Here is a 6,857-nt window from a genome sequence, read left to right as displayed (position 1 = left end):
CACACCTTTGAATTATTTGATAATCTCGAGATGATTCTTTCTTCTTGGAAACTTTTATTTGCTTTACATCTTCAATTATGGAATCATACTTTGGTTTGTTATTAAAACACTACGTATTATATTTTAAATCTTCGCTAAAGAGGTTTGCGAAGAATCTTTTCTTGATTTTACTCACCAATTCGGTGCTTGCTTGCATTCTAGGATTTAAATTTATCTACGTAAAAAGAAGGAGTGGGGAAAGGAAGTGAAAGAAACAAACTTTTGAACTTTAATGATACGGAAAACGTTAATGTGCAGATTACCTAGATACTCTGCAAATTACCTAGGTAATTTGAGAAATTGAATAATTTTCGCAGCTTTAACAGATTACCCTAGTTAATCTGCAGATTAGCTAGGTAATGTACACATTAACGGATTTCGAGCTTTAGCAGTAACATATACACTGAATGATCACTACATTAGAAACACCTGCCTGATAACAGGTTGGTCCACTTTTCTGGGTGATCATGGCTTGCAAATGCCAGGTATGAACTCTATCAGATGCTGAACAATCTCTATACTTAACTGGACCCATGCCTTCTCAAGCAGTTTTATCAGTTGGTGCACATTTCAAGTAGGTGAATACCTCACCACACATTCCAGCATATCCCAAACATGTTCAGTAGGGGTGCAGTTTGATGGGTTTGGGGCCTAGGAAGTGTATGGAATTCATTGTCATGTTCTTCCAACTATTTCCAAGTGAAACTCACCAGATGGCACAGTGCATTATTATCTTGAAATGTGGCATCATTGTAAGGAAACATAGTCTGGAGATGTGTGCTGATGATTATCTAACAAATTCCTGTATCATTAACCATTTAAGGATTATGGGATGATGAGCAATGGTCTTAGGCCTTGTCAAGAGAATGCTCCCCAGACTATGATACAACCACCATCAGCTTGTGGAACCTCAACTGTGCAACCAAGGATGCAGCTTTGTGGAGTTTATGCCAGGTTTGGACTTAACCATCAACATGGTTTAGCATGAAAAGGGACTCATCACTCTATACTGTTAAGTGTGTGGCTATCACATGCTTTTAACCATTATCTCCTGTAGGGTAGGAAGGGTTTGGTTGATAATGACATCTGGTCTATCATGCTACCCATGATCCTTTTGGGTCCTTGTACTATTGCATATGTTTGCTCTCTTACTGTACTGATCTTGTGGAATAAACACACAAATAATTTTTATCTGCTTTTTATCCTTGCTGGCTCAGGCCATCCACCTATACCAACAAATAAACAATAAATAATACAGACAACCTTCATCCACATGCCCAAGGTTCAATGACATCTTTTCCTTACCATGTGAGGTGTTGTTTGAGATGACATGTGGGTAACAGAGGCCCCATGCACATCAATGGCTATTGAATCTGTCAATGCAAATTACATTGTACAGTCATTGTCGAAACATCTTTGTTTTGCCCACTGTTGTACTAGCGGGTAAGCTGTTCATGCTTTGCCCACTGTGACATGTCTTTGTTCAGATACCAGTCTTGACACACAATGCTCACTTTTGGGATTAATCACACATGGTCTGCCACTGTTTGATGTTCTGGTGATGTTTGTGCACAGCCTTTCCATCCGTATATCCTTGACACCATGGTATAAGAACAACCAATGAGTGCAGCTGTTTCAGAAATAATGGTATCATCCCTCCAGATGCCAACGATCTATCTGTGCTCAAAATCATTCAAGTTGTCCGGTTTGCCCATGACTGATAACTATTGTTACCGTTTAATATGCGTATGACAGGTCAACACGTCATGACTGCAGTGAATTGTGATGTGGCAAATACATTTACCACTTCTGAGATGATGCTGGCAAGGTGTTGTAATGCAAAGATTGTTCACTAAATACAGTAAACTCCCGATTATCTGGGCTAATGGTGGGGAGAGGTGGCACGGATAATCCAGAAACAGATAATCCGAACTATAATTATTTATTTCTAAAATACGACATGTAGATTTGATGTAGATTCACCTTTTTCAAATTTTTAAATTAACGTTAGTTTTTGTTTTATAGTAAGTACGACTTTCTTTCGATTATTAGGCATTTTAATGGTACTTATCTGAAAATTAAAAAACATCTTATTTTACATAATTTTACACTAAAAGTATTTGTGGGAGAGTTATATCAAATCTTAAATTGTAATACATATTATAACATGCAACTAAACGAAACTTTGTATAAATGTACTCACTATCATTTTCTCCTCCGAAAAGAAACATCCAGCGTGAAAGAAGTAGCCTAACTAAAACCAGTCCAGCTGACTTCAGATACCCCCACCACCCACTTCAAACATCTAAATACAAACATGTGCACACTTATAGGATGCGTAAACATGACAGTGAGCAACTATTTAAAAAATACATACACATATAATTATTTTTTTTAAATTAAATTCATGCATGGATAATCTGAAAACCGGATAATCCACACACGGATAATCAGGAGTTTACTGTATATAGAAGTGCAGCAAGATGTTTAAATATACACTATGTACATGAAAGAAGGGAAATAAAATAGAAACATTAGCACTGGGAATCTATGAATCATCAACATTTTTGTTACGAGACATGTATATTGGAAATAGAGGTGATGTTCCCTAATATAAAATACATGATTTTAATATCTAATTATATTACAAACATGTATTTAAAAAAATTATATTTCAGCAATATATTTTATTTTAAATTGGCTAAAATAAAAATAACACTATATTGATAATGTCTTATCTGCTTAACAAATTGAAAAATCACAATTGTTTTAATTACTTATTCTATTAAATTTTATTAAATATTATAAAAACTAAGCTTATTGTTTTATAATAAGTTTCATATAATAATTCTTAATTTATAATATATAATTTTGTTAAATGGAAAAACTTAAGAATTATACATAATGATGACATACACAAAAAACAAAATCCAATAAAAATAAGGAATAATACTGTCTTTAGGTTTTAAAATTTAACAGCAAACAAAAATTACAGAAATTGGTTTGCTGTATATGTTGCCCTATTTTAATTACGAGCTGAGATTACATAAAAATATACTGTCCTGTCTGATAGAAGTGCTGAGGGAGCAGTATATTTTTACGTTATGTATTATTTTGTTTAAAATTTTGAAAAACTTTTTCATTTTAAATAATTGAGCATCATGCATTAAAACTTTATATAGTTAAAATTATTAAATTTTTAATCTTAAATATTTTTGAATATTTAATTCATAAATATTAGACCAAAAAACTGTTTAGAATTATTAATTAAACATTTTAATATTGTGTAAGATATTTCCAGGGATAGCTCATCTATTAGACATTTTAGGTACAGTACATGCCTATGGTAGCAAAACATATAATATAGTGATGGAAAGGATGTGGTCACCTTTTGTTTTTCTGAAATATTAGATTGGTTTTAGATTGTATAAAGTTTAAAAGTTGAAGTGTGACAGGTTTATATAAAAAATTAAATATCCAGAGCTCGGCTGGATATTTCATTTTTAGAATTTTTCTTAAAATATGACTTTATTTTCTGGCTTATAATATATATTATAGATGAATGAATAATAATTATTATATTTATACAAATATTTGATGTGTTATTCTTCTGCTTTAAAAGCATTAAACAAAATTCTGTATATAGTCAAACCTTGATTTAGTATCATCATGTTTTCATCTATTGAATTGAGTGTGGCATTAAATTGAAGAATTTCAAACAATAAGAACTGTATATAATAATGAAATCTGTGCATCAGTTCAAATTTGAAAGTTTCAAAATCACATGATTTTGTGATGAAACTATTATTACAATGCAAAGTTTTACATTTAATAATTCATAAATACTGAAGAATTTAATACAGGAAGGACCATTATTCATAATTAAGCATTGTTACATTACAAGATTGGTGCTATATCAAAGTTTGTTTCTGTACATGTTTATAATACAAATAATAAGTGGGAGTTAAAAATGAAATATTAAAATAATTTACATTTTTTTATTTTTATATTATTTAAATTACTTATTTTAATGTAAAAATATATATTTTTTTTTTTTTTTAGGTAATGTTGATTCCAGTGTGACTGCCATTGCAGTTTGGTGCCCCATCATCATAGGAAAATTAGCAAAAGCATTCTAACAGTTTGCAAGGCAAAACTATAGCATTGTAGGCTTCTTTATAATCTTCCATTCCGTCTTTACCATAATGTGTCCATTTAAAACATACTGCAATGCAATAGACTGAAAAGCCTTGCAAAGTAGTCATTTTTTTCTATGTCTGGAACTGTCATTAGCAACCATTGTACTTAAATTTCCTCTCATTATTTATTGTCAAAAGTAAATCCATACTCATGCAGATATTTTGTCTGCTTCCTTTTTTTTATAAACCTAAATGATTAAAGCAGACTATCATTTGTAGTTTTGTAAAAGATCTTTACAAATCCTTATTTTAGGATATAAGGAAAATTTATGTTGTGGTTGTGCAATGTTTTAAAACGATGTACTGTGTGCAGGTCGTACTTGAAAGTTTATTATAATAAATTTAACTTCTTACGAATCATCATTCTATTTATTAGCATAAAATCTTTAATTTTATGTATTATTTCACATGTGAAGATTATTATTTAAGGTATAAACTATCTTGATACAAAATTTTCATCGAAACTTTTTCAAATTAATATTTTAATGTATAGTTCTCAGGTGCCAATTTTCAAAGTAGGTAATTTTACCTGCTTTAATTTTTGCTTTAAAATATGTTTCAACTAATATATTTGTTTCTTTTTAATACCTTTTGTTTACATGTTATTAATGTGCATTTGCCAAATTAAAATTATTTTAACAGCTTTGTTTTCTTTTTTTTAGTTCTAATATTTTTTTTTTTTTTTTTGTTTTAAGTACAAAGTCCAAAGTTATATTGTTACTATTTCAATGCTCAATATTTATTAAATCTTTCTGTTCTAAAACAAAATGTGATCGTGTATATTTTTTATATATATATAATTTAAATATTGCAGTCTTGGCTCTCCTGGTGATATTTTTGCTTTGACTTCCTTATTCATATCAGAAGTTTTTTGATGATGTGAAATCTTTGTGCAAAACTGTATAAATTTTGATATATTTGACAGTTGTATATAGATATATTACTGTATTTAATTAACCTATTGTCAGCAGTAATGCCATTTAAAATTATTTGCATTAAATTTCAAAGAATATTCTTAAAATATTTTTGAACTTTAATGCACTTTAGAATTGTTTTTGTAATGAGTGCGGGTAATGCTGTCATGTTAATTTTGTAATTAATAACTTCTGTTCACTTTACAATCTTAACATACTAGATATGTTTTAGTCAAATGAACTATTGTTGGGATTACCTACATTTTCTAAATATATATATATATTATATATATACATATACATATTAAAAAAAGAAATGTAAATATTGAATAATTTGTCAATTTAATCTAACAAATGGTTTGAAATTGTCCATTCAAGTTGTAATGATGCAAAGTTTAGAATGTTTTCATTGTGCATCAATTTTTCATATAGTTAAAACGAATAATGTTTAGTCAATAAGGAAATAACTTTTTTCTAGTGTAGAAATACAGACACATACACAAAACACGCATAAATATATATTTATCATACTGCAGTTTTATACTAAATATGTATCATGCATTCTTATATAATGCCTTAGTTTCCTAAATTATAATAATCAGTCAACAAATATGATTGCTGCACACTATTTGTAGACCAAACAAGGCAGTTAAATACATCAAGAGCTACAAAATTTAGTTGTAGCCGTGTATATTTGTATCATAGTGCTTTCATTTTTATATTGTAAATCATTATGCTTGTAATATTTTGTGAACTTTTATATGGATAATTTGTTATTGTTGCTTTTATAAGAATGAAAGATATCAAAGAATACTCAAACTAATTTATGTTATAAATTTAACATAAATATGAAATTTTGTAATTGTGTTATTGATTGAACAATCAATGGTGTTTTGTGAAATGATGTGGAAAATCATGGACACAATGAACAAGTGCATCCTGAAAATATAGTTATCATAGTTCATAAATGTTATTGTGTGAATACTGAACAAATTGTAAACTAATTGTAATGTTTTTCACTTTTTATGATATTGTTAAAACTTGTTTTTTTTTTAATAATTAAGATTCTGTAATGTTTGCTGAATAGCTATTAGACGTATTGCAATTGAAATCATTGGCACTAGTTCTCTATTGGCTGTTCATTAATTTGGGAGTGTATAAATAAAACTACTTTAATATTTATTCGTAAAAATGAAAGAAATAATATAAATTATTTTTTATTTAGATTATTACTTTTTTGGAATTTGGAAAGTTTTTATGAAATTTATTGTGAAACTTCTGTCAAAAGAAACATCTCCTACAGTAAGTCATCCTTGTTTTTTCAAAATTGTTAACAAGAGCAAAAGCAACGAATATTGGGATCAACATATCTTGTGTAATATATTTATTATGTGATAAACATATTTATATTGCATTTATTTTAAACATTTGAGAAATTTCACAACTGATTGCTCTTATGAAAATTTTTTATGTTTAATTTGTGTGTTTTCACTTTGTATACTTCATGTTTAGGTTTATTTTTAATCAATTTAATGAAAAACTTAAATGTGAACTAAAGCAAAAATAAGGTTGCTTAAATTAAGTCTTGTCTTATTTTCAATTGCATTTATCATCAGTTGTGAATGTTCTCTTATACTGAATAAGTCATGTATAATTATTTTAAATAATTTCACAAATTAACAATTGCATTTATGTATTTATTACT

This window comes from Centruroides sculpturatus, unplaced genomic scaffold (assembly GCF_000671375.1).
Source record: "Centruroides sculpturatus isolate CEXI.00-Female unplaced genomic scaffold, Cexi_2.0 scaffold586, whole genome shotgun sequence".
Taxonomy (NCBI): Eukaryota; Metazoa; Arthropoda; class Arachnida; order Scorpiones; family Buthidae; genus Centruroides; species Centruroides sculpturatus.
Note: the sequence above shows the minus strand (reverse complement) of the source record.